Raw genomic sequence first — 19,264 nt, forward strand, 5'->3', positions numbered from 1 at the left:
ACAGTGGACACGGAGACCAGGATGTAGGAGAGAGGCTGTCTTCGGAATGGATGCAAAAATGAAGGAGCTGGGAGGAGTGCGCAGTAAAGGAGAGGGGAGGTGGAACCAGGAGCCGTGTGTTCAAGTCTGAGCTCCACCTGCTCCGCTGACAGAAGGGGTTAATCCCTATACACCCGCATGCAGCCCGCACTGCCAGTGCATGCTAAAACACTCTGCCATAAATTGTGTGCATGTGAAAAAAAATCCTCGGTGTGCACGCACTCACATGTGCACACACAGTCAGCAGTGTCCAGGGGAGCTGTTGGCTGACTTGCCAGGAATTGATTTGAAACCTATAGATCCAGATCGTAAAGACCAGCAGAGACACACTGGTGGGTGTGATTCAGTAGAAGCTGCTGTGGAAAACGTGTTTGTGGTGCTGGATTAGTTTCCTGAAACCACTCTGCTGTTACCAAGAATTAAAAAAAAAAAAAAAAAAGAGTCCTTATTTGCCTCAGCATAGCACACGTCATTAAGTTCTTTAGATCCATTTTTTTTTTTTTTTTTTTTTGCTCACATCCGAAGTCTCTCGCTAGAAATAGTCTTCATTCATTCTCTGTGCAGCCTTCAGGTTTAAAGCAGCCAAGTAAACTTTTAATTTCTTTTAAGTAAAGGTGTACAGACAACTTTGTTTTCTTTCATTCAACCTTTATTTATTTTTTTATTTTTTTTATTCAGTTTAGCGATGCTGAGCCCATGTCAATCTTTTGAGTGAGGCATTAAAAAACTCATTTTGTCTCATCTTACGTAACTTTCGATCAGGCTTTTGAATTTCCTTCCTTAGACTTTGGCATCCTTGTTCTACATGTGTTAAATGTATGTGCGTGTGTGCTTGTGTGTGTGTGTGTGTGCGTGTGTGTGTCTGACTAAGCTCTCAGCCTCTGCAACTCTGTATGACACAGAGCTCAGTTTGGCTGTGTGCCCGCTGCTGCTTAGCTACCAAGACACACAGTCCTACAACAATAGATCTCCAGCTCAGAGAGAGTGACTCCGCTGGCTGGGGTCGGCGACGGTAACAACGTGCTGCTGACACCGGGGGAACAGCAACCTCACACCTACAAAAGCCCTTGTAAAAACTTAACTGCAAGGAGGCACGCATGGATAACACCTGCCATTCCCACCGGCTGCCAGCGGAGCATAACGCACGACAAGCAAAAGTGCGTTCACCACAGTTAGGAGCAAACACACACACACACACACATACTGTATATGTGTGTGTGGTAACACAAAGTGCAGGCTTGCAGCTGCACTTCCGCATCAACCAGCTGAAGCCAACAGTGTGACATGTCAACATGTCCTATTTAGCATGCTAAAAGTGACACATAGCCATCGCCCGGGGAGTTCTCAGCTCGAACGCTTTCACATTGATGTTTCAGGTGAGCAATGCTTGACAGGAGCGGTGTAGGTGCTGGGAAGTGAAGAGGCTGACACACTTTCAGGATCACAAAGCACGACTCAGTGGAAACAAACATCTTAGACCAGAGGCAGGGTTTCTCCATCATGATTTCTGGGTTATGTGATAGTGTAACAAGGTCGCCCACAGAGCCTCACAGAGGGAGTTTCAGTACAGCACTGACTCATCTGCGAGGTCAACTGGATGCAAAGGTAAGAGGTAGGTGAAGCTTTTTGATGTGAGAGTAAACTGCAACGGGTCAAAAAAAAAAGAGAGAAAAAAAAGAAGAAAAGAAATGGGTGGATGTATAATTTTTTCCAAAGTACTGGGCACTGACGCAACAAATAACCTCCTCACATGAACAACAATGAGAACGAGAAAAAAACTAAACAAAACCCAGCCAGAAGCAAAAACCAAATCAGACATCAAGACGAAGGGGCACAAGAGTTCCATATGTCAGGACACCAAGGACCACGCTGTAACATGTGCGGAACAGGAAACTGGAAAAGATCAATGACTAAGACCAGCAGAGAGAGAGGATGACATGTATGTCGTTGTCTGCACACGTCTGTCTTTTCAAACACGAACACACCTGCTGCTGTGGGAGAAGATGTTTTGGTGCGATTTTATTTTTGTCCTGCCCGAACAAGAAAAAAAAAAAACATGCAAAATTACTTGTGGCTGCTGCCATTTTTCAAGTCCTTCACCCAGAAGGTCATCAGGTTATCTTTTCATACCAGTATTACTGGCTCTCTCTCCCCGCGTCGTTCAAACGCTCTTGAGGCTTCGAGACATTTTCACACCTTTCATGTTTTCCACATGAGTGCCTCGTGAGAGCTGAAGGCTTTGAGTCTGGAGCCTTTTCATGCTGAGCAGAGAAGAAATGTTTTCCTCTAAAAAAGAGATGGCAACAGTTTATAACAAACTCAGCAAGCCGCTGTGCTTTTTTTTTGTCCCCCTCCTCTTCAATATCTTCATTGCGCGTCTCTTTAGAAGGATGCTGCGTCCCCTGTGCGAGACGACTTTAAGTTCACATGAAACCAGCACAGTAAGCATGAATTTTATTTCCCTTTCTCCACCTTAAAAGCTCACTTTACTTCAGTGCGGGTTCAGTTCTCGATAACGATCCCGATCAGATAAGGTTACAGAAAGTCCAATCTGTAACCAAAGAGACACTTCTAAAGAACGCTGACTAATGTCTGCTGTCCAAAAAAAAAAATGTGGGGAGCACCATACTTGCCACAAGTTTGATAATCTACAATAAGTTTTCAATCTATAAAGTCAGACATTGCGTGTGTGGCTGCGATCGAGGAAATGTAGGTACTTCACAGGGATGTTCCAGAACCATTTTCCCTCCACTGTTTTTTTTTGTAATTCTGAAGTTGAAGGTTCAAAAATAGAGTTCTAGCCAAATAGCGGTGTGCGTGATAGCATGGACAAAAACAGCTGGTGACTCTGTGATTAAACATGAAACAAAGAGGAATTGATGATGTGCGGTTCTTGAGTTACGACAATGATCAACCTCAGTGAAAACATTTACCGTCTCCTCTCAGGGCAAAATGACGAAAGAGCGTAACATTTCTCCAATCGTCATACAGACCAAAACACAAAACACAAAACACAGATTAAATACCATTCACTTTGATGGTAACAGATTTGTCGGAGGGGTGGAGATGAGAGAGCGATGTTAATGTTTCAAATCGTAAACCTCATTTACCTGCGTGTCTTCAGCCAGCTAAGAGACCACAGCCCTCGTTCAGAGAGGCGTGCCAACATACTGAGTGTTATTACCTCCACCCTGAGTACAGCTGACATGACCATGTCTAATAAACATTGAACGCTGCAATGAAACATCCTACAGTTTAGGTTTACATTTAGGGAATATGGGGAATTGAGCGAACAAAGAGGCTGCAGGATCAGACATCCGTTTATGGGCTGGAAAACAGAGATTAAAGGCTTCCAACTCAAAACGTCTTTTATTGTTTTTGGGGGGTTTTTTCCCTCCCCGAATGGTGAATAAACCAAAGAATTATGCAGCTCTTCATGCAGGAGGTTTTAATAGCTGCAGGAAAAGGGAGGAAACAGCAGACTGTGAACCATAAAGCTCTTTCTTGTAAGTGGTGCTGCTTTTCAGACGCCCGGGGTCTGGTGTCCAGTGTGTAACGTTTCACGGGGGGGGAGGGGGGGGTCAGACGAGGATTGGTTTGCACACTGTGAGGATTAGACGCCCGATGACTTGGAAACTGATCTGTGTGTGTGTGTGTGTGTGTGTGTTGGGGGGGGGGCAAACCTGATGCCAGATTCTCCTCTTCCTCTTCCCTCTTTGATTCTGTCTCAGTGAGCTGGCCTGATCAATGAACGTGAACAGATGGCATCGGCACCGCTGAACATGAAAAGTGTGAGGGAGGAGGAGAGGTATTGCATCATCGTCACCTGGGGAATTGGAGTATGGAGGACTTTTTTTTTTTTTGGATTTCTAAAATAAGTATTATGGCCTGAGTATACACAGCGAGTAGGTGCATGAATGACATCCCACTAAAATGAGCTTCTCATGCTCTTACTTTCTGCTTACCTTCACTTACTCATCTATTTTTTGTTTATAAAACCAACTGCATGTTAATATTTAAGCAGAAACACTTAACAAGCCCACCTCGACTCTAACACTCTCCCCAGGTGAGACCCCTCCCCTAAACATGTGGAAAATAATCCCTTTATTAGCAGACAAAGTACAGCAGGATGTTACGCAATATCAGTGACTTCATGTTTTATCATTTCACCACAGAAACTAACAGAGAACAGCGAGCAGCCAGAGCTCAGCTGGTTACCTGCCAAACTAACTTCATGTCTGACAACACACTGAAATTTTTTTTTTTTTTTTTTACAAACAAGGCTCTCCCAGTGTTTGATTTTTCTGTTTGCTGTTATGATAACTGTAACGTGCCCAATGATCTCTCCCGTCTCTCCGCTGTTCTTCCTGACTTCAGCTGTAAAAGATCCGACTCATTTCCATGTTGACCACACGAAAGCTCCCGTACACCGTCGGAAAAAAAAAAGAAGGGTTTACTGGCACCATATAAACCATTTCCATCCAGAGGAACTATAAAGTCGACGCGGAGTCTTACGACGGGAGAAATCGCTGCTGATGCAAGGTTATAAAGACTTAATGTTGCATGAAACACGTTTGCCGAAGCGCAGCTGTCTGTACCCACACAGATAAGACACGAGTTACAAAGACAGAAATAAACAGATAAATAATGATTAGAGGCGTGTGCATGGTTTGGAGATCACGTCATGTCAGTATTTTACTAAAGCTCAACACATGCTGGAAGAGGCGAGGAGCCTGCACACCGGGGCTCGCTGCAAGTCTACACGAGTGTGATTTATACAGACGAGTCAGCACATCAACGCATACACACAAAGACCCGTTTAAAGACAGACACACACTTCTCATGGTCAGTGGTCCCTGAGGGTCTTCTCTAGTGTGTGTGTGTGTGTGTGTGTGTGTGTGTGTGCGGTCTAATAGTCATGTGCCAAGATGGATGGCAACGTTCAACATGGAAAAAATCACGAGTCATGACATTGTTATTCGAACAGCTGCAGTGATTCGTGATCGCTGAGGGGAAACTCGTGTTCTTCACTGTTGCTGCACCAACCTGAAACCTGAAATGAACACGCGCACTCAGGACGAAATATGTTCGACAGCAGTTAGGAGTTTGGTGCCTTGCTCAAGGGCACCTCTGTAGTGCCCAGAAAGTAAGTAATCAATTTGAGATTTGTCTTTTTTTCTTCCGATAGAAAATCATCAGAACTCCTGATGTTGCTTGTAAAAGTGTTGAGCCAGCATGCACGAGGACGAGAGGTAGGAAACGTACAACCGCTGCCACCTTTGGAGCCCGGAAAAAGCCTGTATGCTCAATCCTCCTTTTGGATTTCCTCTTGGCCTCAAATGCAGCCTAATCCTGGAATGAAACGAAATAACAGATATATTATCATCCAGTAAATCCACTCACCATATTCACTCTCAGCTGCCTCTTATTGCCACCTGGTCACTATCAAATACCCTTGTTCTAGCATGTGATGATGAACAGCCTGCAAACTCAGGACGGTGCGCACATGCCCATTAAGATGGTGAATAAAATATTCATGCATTTCAGCCATCTGTCTTTTTTTTTTATCGGCCTTTGTATAGAAACATACGAGGGGAACATGCACACTGTGCAGTCTGCGTTCTCTGAGCTAACTGTTAGCATACAGCAGAGAGCTTACAGCTGGCATACAAAGCAAACCACTTCCCTGTGTGCTGTAACCGACCCACTGAGTTCACACAGACACTCGAGTGAGCTTCTTTCGTAGCTATGAGTATGACGGGGGGAAAAAAAAAAAATAGAGGGTAGTGGGTAACAAGGCAGATTAGAATGAAGCAGTTGGGCCAGATGCCAAGCACTTGACCCTGAGGAAGCGTTGCCACAACAATACTCACACTCATCAGCGATAAACAGCGAGGCATGAAATATGTGGAGCGGGTCAGGAAAAGGACTTGAGCATTAGAAACAAGGTGAGGAATGTCAACGCAGGCGGTGTTGTCGAAAAGCGAGACGTGAAGGTAGCGTAAGACGCAACGACGGGCTCATGCTGAACGAAAGCGACACGCAAGGACGCACGGCTGAAATGTCCTGTAAACGTTTTCCTCGGGTAAACACGCACACTTGAATTTCCTTCGGGATCAATAAAGTAAGTATCTATCTATCTATCTATCTATCTATCTATCTATCTATCTTTTGTGCCTTAGGACACAGTTCCCCTTCAGGAAAAAAACACACACACACACACAAGTATGTTAAGTGCATGCCGGACCAGAGCTTTCCTGTTGCATCACAGCACCATTCACACCTCCCACATCCATTCCTTGAAAAAAAAAAAGAAAAAAGAAAAAGCAGCCTGGAGTCGGACCCTTCGGCGCCAAACTCTTGCTGAGTATTAAATTGACTCATCAAAACAAACTACTGGTTGCTCCGGAGCCTCCAACAGACTACATGTCAGAAGAATCCTGGCTCCAGGGAGCGAGCCCTGCGCAGACACGGTCCTCAGATTGAGCCAGAGGGGCCGTAACCAGTGCATCATGTTGTCTCAAGGGTTTTCTTCCTTTCCTCTGTTACTCTATTTCACTCATTTAAGCAGCTTGGGAACAACACAGGTTTGGCCTGTTTTTATGTTGTTGGGGGTTTTTTTCCCCCCCTTTGAATAACTTCGGAAATTTGTGAGGGAATTGATACTTCCCCCAAAACCACAGTAAGGATTAAGAATGCACTCACAGAAAATTCATCATAACACCTAATAAAATAAGCTTTGAAAAGGTCCAGAAATCAACGTCCAAAGTCTATAAATAAACCTTCGAGGCGAGTTTATTTATATAGCGCCGTTCAGAAACCAGGCAATTCACAGTGCGCTACAGACAAAAACAGGAAAAACATTTAAACAGAGCTTAAGGAAAGAATGCAAGAGAAATTTAAAAAATACAAAAAGAATAATTAAAAAAATATAATAAAATAAACAAGTGTAATATCGATCAAGTGTAATATTGGATCTTTTAAAACATGAAATCATACGGAGTAAAATATCAACAACAACAGTTAATCTTCCAATTCTTTCCACACAGGAAGCAGTGCATCCTGCAGGCTGTCGACCCGAGTCTGGATGCTACACGCACGAGCAGAAAAAGGAGAACACGTCTCTCACTGAACAACGTGTTCTCCTCAACGCTCACAACAAACTGCAGGAAGACAAACCGAAAGGTTAGGGCAGCTAGTGCTCCGAACAGTAAGGTTTAAAATACAGACTGGTTGGATAACAAGAAAAGATGATGAATCAGTGCACTGGATATGACCCAGCAGTGGTAAATGGACCCTGAGCGTGTATGGTGCTTTTCCAGGTTACACCCATTCAAACACTGATAGCTGCTATACTGTCAGTGTGCACCAGTGTATTAACTAATCCACCCAAACATATTTGCACGCTGATGACAAAGTGGCCGGCTTAACTCGGGGTTTAGTGATCTTGCCCAAGGATACGGCGACATGTGGCTGCAGGAGCTGGGGATCGAACCCCTGATCTTCCAGTTGCGTTACCCTATCACTGAGCAACAGCCTCTGTGATGTACGTAGGCTTCACTACAGTCCTCAAAGCAGGCAAAAAAAAAGATACGTTAGTGAATCGTAAAATGGCTAAAATGTGTTCAAAAGTCTTTTAAACCCAACAGATCGCTTTGTGTGCTGCTTTGTGTATTTTGTAACCGACGCTCTCTCTTTTTTTCCCGTTTGCAGGGCAGGTCTGCAGCCTGTGTTTTGTCAGAGAGCAGTATGCTGGTCTTCCTGAAAGCGACGCTGGGAGGAGGCTAACCGATGGTCGACGGTAGGGGGAGAAACAGGAGGGCACGCGTTCGGATTACAGAGTCATTAATGATTCAGTGAGGAGAACACATAGGCCGGCGTATGTGCACAAACAACTACCAGCCATGTTCGAGGACATGCAACAAGAGACGAACCCATGCAAAGTCTCACACACACACACACACACACACACACACACACACACACACACACACTCATCCCCGGAGAGGCAGAGGGGTTTGCATGTGAAGGTCTTTAAAGCGCACACACACAATCACCCACTGGTGCATGTTGACGTTGACACGTGCGAGGACATGCTCACTGATCGGACATCACTTTGGTGCACGGTCGCACACCTCGTGCTCCAACAGCTTTCTCCTTCACAAATCCTGCACCGTGACATTCCGAGGAGCATGTTACGGTGGCAGAACAAAGTGTGTGTGAATGGTAGGTGAATGATATCAGCTGCATTGATTCCATCAGAGATATTTAAAAAAAGAACTATTTAGCTGTGTTGTCCATTTGATTAGATATTACGGCAGGTTGATAAACCAATGTTAAGGGATGTCAAATTCATTCATTCTCCAGACATTTGATATGATGAATGGATACAGCACCATGTATGCTGACAGGGTCAGGAAGTTGAAATGAGATGCATTGTCTGGAAAAAAAAAAAAATGGCAGACATTGATTTGTTTCTTCAGATATTTTTTTCCACTGCTTTTTCTGTCACTCAAGTTTATTGCAAGCTTACATCTTTTTTATGTTTTTCTTTGACGAATGAATGAATGAAAAGCAAAAGCTCAACCACACTGTTTGAGAGACGTCGGTGTGAAAATAAATGCATTTCAAAATCAAGAAAAGAAAAAAAAACTGTTCTATGACTGATTCCAGTGTTTTGATTTCAGGGGAATGTTTCCTTTTCGGGTTTCACAGTTATGATAAATACAATTAGTCTGGTCATAAAAGAGACAGGTTTTTTGGGGGGGGGGTTTTTAACTTCTTGTTTTTATTTCCTGACATGCTGATATAAGAACTCAGAGGACAGATTTAACCCTTCAACTCCCGAAAAGCTCAAAGTGTCTTCAGTATGTTACGTGACTGTAATCATGGAAGATGGATGCTTTTGACCTGTCATGACGTTGGATCCTATTATAAATGATTCATAGAATTTGTCAAGACATCCATATTTAGGCTAACTCACGCAGAGAAAACGGCGTGGGTGAAAAACAGTCAGAACGGAGGGGATGAAACCTTGCCGTACAGAAACTTACAACATGAAAGTCTAAAAGTTGTGATTCTCGCACAGCCGATGTGTTGTTGACGGTTGCATTTCTCATGGCAAAAGCACTCCGTGTTTGTAGGTCTAATTGTGCTGCACCCGCTCATATAGTTTGTTACCATTAGCCAAGTCAAGAGGAAGTGCTGCATTCAGACTGCAGAGGGCTGTGAGTTTGAGTTTTGGCAATGTTTCCAACTCAGACTTCTGGCCCTACCTCCATGACTTTCTTTTTCATAAACGCAGACTAAGGATTTTTTTCGGAAATAAGTGGGACTTTTTTTTTTTTGTGGTTCAAACAAAAGTTTCACGTGTTATGTAATGTATTACATTTAACAATGATAACTGTCTGCTGCTGCTGCTGTCGTGAGCACGAGGACCCTCAGACGTCTATTACTCAACATTCAGAGACCAAATTCACAGAAACAGCAGAGCTCCTTTGGGAAATTGCAACAAGTACCAAACGTGTGTGCGTGTGTGCGTGTGTGCGTGTGTGCGTGTGTGTGTGTGTGTGAGGATGCACACCCGAGCTCATTTGAGACAGGAAGGTTGGAAAGCGGTGCAGGAAATGGCAATCATGCATGATCAGTAGAAGCAGATAATCACAGGTCTGCGTGTGCACGTGTGTGTGTGTGTGTGTGTGTGGGTGGGTGTGTGGGTGTGTGTGTGTGTGTGGTCAAAAGAGAAGGTGCCAAATGATATCAGTAGTTACAGCTGGATGCACTACAAAGCAGGAAAACAAAAAACACAGAGCTGGTTCTTAACCTTGAGAATCTCGCACACACCCTCACAAAACTTCACACAAAAAAAACCCAACAACTGAGCTTTAACTTTCTGCTGGTAAAAAAAAAAAAAAGTGAACAATTCTTGTGATGGAAAGGTTAGAGAGTGCGTGCTGTGGTCGAGGTTTTGCACACACCCAAAACACAAAACTGAGATTACAAGAAACCGATTTTGATTATTCTCATCCTCGGTGGTATGAACACAACGACACAAACAAAAAGAGACTTGTTAACTTTTTTTAAATGTAAAGTTTCAGGGCTCGAGCAAAATGCGTTTTTCTTTGCCTGGAAGTTTTCTTCATAAGATGCAATATGATGCTTTTTGCATCACATGAAGAAAACTTTCAAGCAAAGAAAAACACATTTTTCTCGTCTCAGGGCAAAATGAGGGCTGGACGACCATTCAACACTACTACCATGTTTCTAATGATACACAGCTTCATGTAAATGGGTGAAGTATCCCTTTAATCAACTCAAAGTAGGATATTTTAGACGCTTACTGCTCATCATTTTGTAACCTAGTTGGATTTTTTTTTTTTAAAGATTGATTTTTGTGCCTTTCACATAGAGACGCAGTGGATACAGAGAGAGACAGTGGAGAATGAAAAGCAGGAAAGGAGTCGCAGGTTACAAACCCAGGCTGCCCGCTTTTCGACGCCTGTGCGTGGAAACTACCAGCGCCCAAAACTTAAGTTCAACATGCTTAACAATGGTCACCCGAAAAAACCCAAACAGACAACTACACGGGACCCAATGATGAATGAATCTAAAAAAATAAAAATAAAAATAAAAGTATTACACCATCAGGCTAAGTAAAATCTTGTGATTGAAGCATTACTGATACTATGCTGCTGTAAATGTGGTTGTTGTGGTTACTACAGCGTTGCATTGTGGGATACTTATCAACGCTGACCTAACAAATGTGTTCAAAAACATAAATAAATAAATAACTGCTGTGTTATACGTTTTCTTTCCCTATTTCTTGTCAGACCTTCCCCCGCATTCACAGAGTTTTTTCCCCCCGTCAACTGCACCAACATTTGAAAATAAGGATTCTATTCATAAATTCTGCTGGCCTACCGTTAAAGAAATGACGTTGCCAAAACAGACAGTGAACTCCCTGACAGCTTTTTAAAAAAAAAAAAAACTGAACAGCTTCTCTGTGCGTCAGCCCCCCCACACCCCTTCCCTCCCACTGACTCAGGTGTTGGCAGCAGAGGAGAAACCTTGGTGTTACTTTTAATGACGGCGAAGCCAAAGTGATGACAGAAATACAAAGTAGGTAGGAGTGAAGGACAAATAAGAGAGGCAGTGAGAGAAAAATAGTACATTTATTCTTTATTCCAATGACACGAAACAGGTGACCACACTCAAGCCTGTGTACAAACTACAACTAAAATAGCTCCTGAAATAAATCTAAAATAGTCTCCTCCCACTTGACAGGTCGTGTGATGGCGAGGCACTCACAACAACCAGCATTCAGTTATTACGTGTGCACACACAACAAACGCTATGATGATATGCCTTTTTCTTCTTACCAGAAAACAACAGGCTGAAAATCAAAGCATACGCTTGTTTTCTTTGCTGATCCCTTCAACCAGGATAATCCAATTCCTTCCTTGTCACCTTGCTCCTCCTGGCTCAAATAAAATGCATCATGGTGCAAGAAAAATAAAGGCTAGGGTAATGACGCGTCGCCTCATATTAGCATCGACAATGCAATACGGGCGAAGACAGCCAATCGCCGTTTGTTGAGCAAAGAGACAACAAGCATCGCCACGGAGGATTTCTTTTTTTTTTCCCCACGTGTCAAAGACTGGAGAGAGAGAGAGAGATCAAAATACATTTCACTTCTCTGTATGACCACGTTCTCCAATTCAAGCGGCGGCGCCAGCTCTATCTGACTGTATCTACTGCCCTAAATAAATAAAAGCGTGAGAAAAAAAAAAAGCCCCAAACTGAACTTGAAAAAAAAAAATAATCACAAGAGATCAAACTTTTTTTGAGATAAATTGCCGTCTTAAAAACAGGATGTTCTTCAGATGTAGGAAAAAAAAGTGGTCATCACGTCACATGATCAATCATTCATCATTGTTGTAACTGTTGTAAAAAAATGCAATACAAAAATGAATAGGGCCACTATTGCATTATAATTGTAATACCTTTGTGTTGTTTATCCTGCAGCCTCTGACTGTACAGACCGATATGACAGATATGGCTCTGAGTTCGGCTTTAGCAGCAAGGTGAAAAAAAAATTTAAGATTTAAATGTATTACTCATGAAATATGAAAACATGAAAAAGTTCATTCAGATTTTAAACATTGAAGCACCAACAAACACACACAAACAAACACGCACACACTTGCTAAATAAGCCCCTGTTTCCATTTGCACAGAGGGAAACAGGGGCTTTCTGGGTCATAAAAAAACAAACATGATGTAAAGGTTAATACGACTTCTTGAGACAAATAGTCTTTGCTCTGAATAAATGTGACCCTTAATAAATGCAGGGGCCGAGCAGAATGCTGTTAGCAGGGAACATGGGAAACTGATTGATAATGAATCTGACAAGAGGGGAGAGTAGGAGAAAAAGACGAGCACATGCCGCCTCGGGCGACACGATGGAAAAACGCTGCTGGTTTAATGTTTCCCCCCCTTCTACTCTTTCCTTCCCCACCGTACTGAAACAAGGCCATAAAAACGTGCCCACTGTCTGACCCACTTTCCATGACAGACATAATCTCCCCTCACAAACTTCAGTCTGTGTACCAGCCCAGCAGGAAGTGAGCCGGACCGGGAGGGTAGCACCAAGCTCCTCACACACAGCAGGGGAGGGGGGGGGGGGGGGGGGGGGGGGGGGGGGGGGCTGCAGAGCTGTGCTGAATAATTCTACCATCATGGCTCCCTGCTGAGATGAGAGACCCCTCCTGATGAAGTCAGCCACCAAAGCATAAATAGAAACACGACGACCCACCCAAAACAAAAGTATTTTCACATGAAAGCCATGCCGTCGATGAGGCGTACAGGGCGCCTCTGGCCTACGCAGCCCTGCGTAGATGCTGGAGTCCTAGACGCAGGTTTTCTGGGTTCAAAGCCGACCTGGTCCTCCTTTACAGCAGGTCATTCCTCAGTCTCTCTCCCCAGTGTCTAAGCCTACTCACTACCCTGCCCCATACAAAGAATCTTCCAAAATAAAAGAAGCGCAAACACAACCTGCCACGTGGGATGTTGTTCATTTGTTTGGTTTGAATCTTAAACACACACACACACACACACACACACACACACACACACACACACACACAGTTAAGGTATTAACCGACCAACTGCTCACAAGATTGCTCAAGCTGTAAACCATCTATTTTAACACTTAAGCCTCGTTTATGCTTCCGCGCAACGCCGTCATCGAGCATTCATTGTTCAGAAATCCTAACGATCTTCACACGCTTGTGCATATTTAAATTTGCAACCATTCCATTAAAGTTGTATCTGTTTCAGAGATGGGGTATGAGCATCTTACCAACATTTTAGGATACTGTCCAGTGGGAACAGCCGACTGGAAAAGCTCAGCTAATGCACAGCTGTGGACAGAGTCCGCAGACCCATCCTTCTTTTTATATTGGCACACAGCGCATTGTTTTACGCCATACATGAGTGGATTCGGTCAGAAGATGCTTTTCAGAGCTGACACCAAACTTTCAAGATCTCAGAGCTGGAGCATGTTTGTGTTCTTCGACGCGGTTCAGAAAAATCTGTCTTTGCCATCCGATTTATTTCACTCTGGTCCTTTGAGTTATCTTGGCGTTGGACAGCTGCAGCAAGAAGAAGCAATATATGTTTTTGTTTGTTTTGTTTTTGTTTTTTTCTGAAAAGATGATGTATTAATGCTTATAATGTCAGATGGACACGCGGCGAAGAGCACAACTGTAGAAAACCCATCAGAAAAACTTGTTCTAGATAAACAACAGACGTTTTAACTCTCAGTGGTGTCATCTGAAAAATGTACTCGTCTGTGTTCTCTGTTAATATAAAATATTTTCCTCTTTACGAACATTTCATAGATGCTGTCATTACCACTCATTTGTATTTTCTCCTTACTTAAACTATGCGTTTAACCTCCTGACCTGAAACAACACGGTTATAATGGCGAGGAAAGTGTCTGACTGCAAGGTGAAACAGTCAAAGTTAGTTTAAAAAAAAAAAAAAATAGCCTTCACTTAAACTAAACATTGAGCTTGACAATCGAGACTTTTTAATGAAGTCTATAAATTTGGTCTGAAGCTTTTTCTACAGGATTACAAATCCTAGCTCCGGTGTTTGTACTGTGAAAACTTCTCCAAGCAAAGGCCATGCTGAACACCATCTGCTTTAGGTAATGCACTGATGGAAAAGTACTTAGTATTTATTCTGGACTTATAAACCGGCACAGGAATGAGTCCTAATACCTGGAGGTGAGGTAGCATTTTAGCGCCATGGGTTCCTAACTCGAAAAGTCAATGGGGATTTTGAATGGGTTTGTGGTTAGACGCCTGAAATAAGGACTGTGGTTAACACAAGCTAAAGAGATGTTGACGTTTTGTTAGACGAGATAGCTAAGAAGTGGTTAAATGACACTACAATGGTTGTTGGAGACATTAAATGTCATCTCACCAGGAACTCTCTCGATAGTCACCTTACAACCTTTACTCGTGCTTTTCAGTGCTATTGCAAATATGAGGTTAATAAACTACTTATTAAGCTAAGCTTTTGCTAGCTTGTCAAAACCACTGAATAGACTGATGAAGCATATAACGGTCGTGACGTCAAAATCAACCGACTGCAGTTTAGTTCGCTTGTAACGTAACGTTAGCTTTTTACTTCTCTCGACTTCATCAATGCTTCAAACTTCATATAAATGATGTTCATCTGAAAGATTATCCAGCTGAACAAAACAGCTACGCATCAGAAAGGTGTGTTTGGCACAGAGCTTATTTTCTGCAATGATCCAAAATCCAACGCAAAAATCCCATAGGCAAATTCTCGTTTGAATACCATGGCGAAGATACTTCCGCGTTGGCCTACAAATATCTTTTAGCATTTTTTTTTTCTTACTTGCCAGAAAAACTTTAAATTCGAATGAAAACGTCATTAACAATCAGTGAAACAGTGGTTATGAGTTTTTTTTTTTTTTTTTTTAACTCCTGGACAGCAGGGATGAAGCTTCCAGCCAAGGTCGAGACCGCGAGGCCTCTCTGTGTCCCTACAGGCTGGGTTACTACGGATACAGGCAGCGCTGAGCCTCCATTAAGACATCAGAGCTCTCTCTGCGCTCCCGTCTGACACCATCAGCTCTGGTTTCCTCCCTGAAACCGACACGACACTCCAAACGGTGCAGGAGAACACACACCGACACACACACCGACACACACACACAGTCCTGCAGGAAACACACCCAATGCAAATGTGCAAACGCAAACTTGTACATGCAGCCCTTACACTCTCAAAAACTGCGTCCTACGTACTAGAAGTTATCACCATTTATAGTGACTGTGAGAAAGCAGACTTTAAATAGATTCTTCAGCCTTCCTAATAAGAGGGTAGTACTGTTTGAGCAGGTATAAGTGTTGCAACTTGACTCTTGTGTCTGGCTATAACAAATGTCGCTCACTGTAAAAGACTTTAGGTTTATAAAAATCAGACAAAGAGTTTCAACAAAGGGTTTGAAAATGCACCGTGTGCTTCTGCTGAGTGTTTCCTGCACTCAGTCCGTAGCTCTTTTTTGGAAGCTTTTCAAACTACTCAAACACTTACATAATAGTTCCCTTCAACCACACCTAGTTTATATTTTTTCTCTCCTGCCTTTAAATCTCAATTCGCACAAACAAAAAAAGTAAAGTAAAAACACTGAACACGTTGTTGTCTTACTTTTTAAGAAAATGATGGAAATGAAAAGAAATCTCCACTATTTCCCAGCCTTAAAATAAATAAATAAATAAATAAAGCATCCTGATCAACCATCGTGTAACAAGCAAACAATGGAAAAAAGGCCTGGGTCACCCCCCCCTTCTGAGCAGACGGACTTCTTGCACAGTTGCATGTATGTCTTGCATGTGGTATTTTGAACATGTAAGAGGGAGATCTCTATCAGAAACAAAATTCATTTTACACTTCCAATATAAAAGTGAAAGAAGGAGATGGAGAGAGAGCGTAAGGCGGGTGGGAGAGAGAAAAGAACAAGAGGGGGAGGAAGCGGGTGAAGATGAGATGGTAGATAGAGAAAGGAGGGAGCGGAGGGAAGTCATTAACAGGCAATCAAGCTTCAGTAATGGCTCGAGCCCGTGCATTTTCCTAATTCCTTATCGGGCAATGTTCCCTTTCTCACTCGAGCCCCCCCCCCCCCCCGTGACAGGTCAGCATGCAGACTAGAACTGATGTAAACTAATACCTGCAGCCTCTGATTTCCGCAGAGATAAAGACACAGAGTCAAAGCAGGTGCAGAAGTCTGTGCAGGCAACTTGATAAAGACTTTGCTGCTGCATAAACAACACCAGCTCTGTGAAGACTTACCTGCTCTGTGCATTGACATTGCTGAACGAGGAGATGTGTATGTTCTTATACATTATATAATAATAAACAAGCCCATGGGCGCAGAGCCGTTTTCAGGACAAAGCAGGTGACAATTAAAAACAACATCACGCCTGCTGCTAAATGAGCCTTCGCACTGTCATCTGTTATAACGTTGTTAACGCGATGAAGCAGAAGTCAGGTGGCTTGTGAACGTGTACTCACTGCGATGTGAACGATGAAGTCCTTTTGTTGTCTTCGGTGTGGCTGACAGAGCTGCTAGCTTCTCCACCAGCTGGTGCCTGGCTTCCCAACTTGCCGAGGCTAGCAAGCTAGCTTACGCTCCACCGGCTTAAAAAAAAGGAAATTTCGTCTTAATTTCTCCCTTCAGGGCTGGATACTTCAAAAGAAAACCAAGACCCACTCCATCGGGGGGAAAAAAATAATCAAATGAGGTTATGTGTCCGCCTCTTCCTTGAGTCGGGAGTTACAAATGTTAACCGTAGCACTAGATATGTAGTGTTGTCTTATAAATGACAGGCTCTCCGCGGTGCGTTGTCCTTTGTTGTAAGCATCTCAACGTAAACACAGAGCCGATCTGTTCTGTGAGCGTGCGTGCGTGTGTAGGAGGAGACTGACGTCACCGCAAAGCATTCTGGAACTTGTTGTTTTACTTGGACCAAACCTTATAAAGGGTAGACAGCATTTCTCCACATTGAACCATGATATGGTTTGTAACAATTTTGATTTCTGACAGTAAACACCTAAGACAAAATAACTGGTTTTATTTAAGCAACTTAAGCGGGAAATATTGAACAGAAATGTTACTTTCAACGGATATTTAGTATTTCAGTAATACTACATATTCTATGTCAGAAGCTCTTTACAACCGTTTGCCTTATTTGTGTAACGATCAATAATATATTGATAGTTATAATTAGTTTTTTTGATTTGATGCATTAGATCCAATCTTTTCGAATATAACTACTTCCAAATCCATATTAAGTTAGCTAACCAGCAATTTGACATCAGAAAATTTAAGTGACATAGGAGAAACCTAATAAAATAATACTCTAAAACAACAGTAAAGTAGTTGATCAACAGTAAAGTTAAACTATTCATTTGTTCTTTTTCAGAGTGTTATGACGTACTGTCAGGATTTTCTGTCACAAATCACAGGTTGATGTAAAAGAAGGAGGACCCAATTGAAGGGAAAAACAAAAACAATGATTTATTTTAAACTAAAAATCCAAAAGGCAACACAAAACTCTCCATTCAAAAACTGCAATCCAACAAAATCCAAAATGAAAAAACATAGGAGCAGGGAACACGAGGAAACATCTGACTGGTACAAAAAACACAATGAACTGACACAGAGGGGCAGAAACACAGAGACTAAATCGACACAGGGGTAATCAAACACAGGTGTGACTGGTTACACAGGTGAGGACAATCAGGGCAATCAGACAGGAGGGCAACACACAGAGGAGCAATGGACACAAGACCAGAAACAATGAGGACAACTACAAAGTAAAGCCTGACACTGATAACACAACGAAACAAGATATTACAAATTAAAACAGGAAACACTTAAGACTAAACTATAAACACTAAACACCAAACTAGGAACCTAAAAACACAAGTAAAACAGGAAACAATATTACAGACAACATAGAAGGACACAAGGATACAAAGTTACACAGGAAACACTGAAGTCAACTAAACATAAATCACATGCTTAAACACGTAAACACAATACGGAAAAAAATAAGAACTAAAACAAGACAGGAAATCAAAACTAAATCATGACAGTTTCTATTGTACAAGTCATATTCAAATCTTATTGTGCATTTGAAATACAATTTGACCTCTGATTTGACCTTCAGTAGCTCTTTCTTCTTCAAGTTGAACTTGTTGAATGTGTAATATTAAAGCTCCTTAGATCCATATAACAATTCATTTATTATATTCCCTTTCCTGCTTGTAATCATATACTGTCTTTTTTGGTTACATTTTCATGCAAAAAAATCATAGGCAGCCCTGGGACTTAAAAAATACACATTTAATAGTATAAACATCTGGATAAAACTAAAGCCGGTTGAAGTAATGTCAGCCAGCTTGTAAAAACTGTCCATCATCCTTTATTTTAAGCCTACTTATATTCCTTTACTGTATGTGTTTGTGGAACAGAGGAAGTAAATTGATAAACAAGAAGGTTTACTTTATAATACTGCAAGGGGAAATTCACTCTGTTATTGAACACGCTACACACATAGGCTGAAAAAAACACTCACATGCACAAGCAGGATCCTATGGACAGGCACTAATGGAAAGATGTCAGGGTGAGCGGGCTGCCCACAGTGGTCGCTCCTGAGCCGGTTGGGCGATTTGGTGCCTTGCTCAAGGGCTCATTGGCAGTGTGCAGGCGGTGGACTGGCACTTTATCATCATCAGCCTTTATTTAAGCCTCAAAAGTCATTGAGGTTTCCCCCATTTTCAATGATGTCAAGATGCAAAAACAAACTATTTACAACATTTGCAACAATTAAGAACAATCAAAATGTGTGTTTATAAAAAAGATTACACATTGGGAACAGCATCATCGTAATTTATTCAGAGCAAAGACTATGATAACTAGAAAGTCAATCCAATTTGAAACACTGGTTTGTTAGAGAAAGAGAGAGAGAGAGTGCATGTGTGTGTGCTTACACTTGTGAGTGGATGACAACTAATTCAATGCGAGAAGTGATAATGAGTGGAAAAATCAGGGACAGCCAAGAACAGATTTAACTTCTCTGATGTTGATAATAGACATACTAACACATGTAAGTTCACAGTCTTAT

At 42.3% G+C, this 19,264-nt stretch overlaps 1 protein-coding gene across 1 annotated transcript in view; it reads right to left on the minus strand.

Moving 5' to 3' along the window:
- Positions 1–17,033, minus strand: part of peli1b (pellino E3 ubiquitin protein ligase 1b) — a 34,617-nt gene extending 17,584 nt beyond the window's left edge. Inside the window, exon 1 of the mRNA XM_079362475.1 lies at positions 16,647–17,033. The gene's annotated coding sequence lies outside the window, so the exon portion shown is untranslated. The remainder of the gene's footprint in view (positions 1–16,646) is intronic.
- Positions 17,034–19,264: the final 2,231 nt, after the last annotated feature.

The sequence above is a fragment of the Symphodus melops genome (assembly GCF_947650265.1).
Source record: "Symphodus melops genome assembly, chromosome: 15".
Taxonomy (NCBI): domain Eukaryota; kingdom Metazoa; phylum Chordata; class Actinopteri; order Labriformes; family Labridae; genus Symphodus; species Symphodus melops.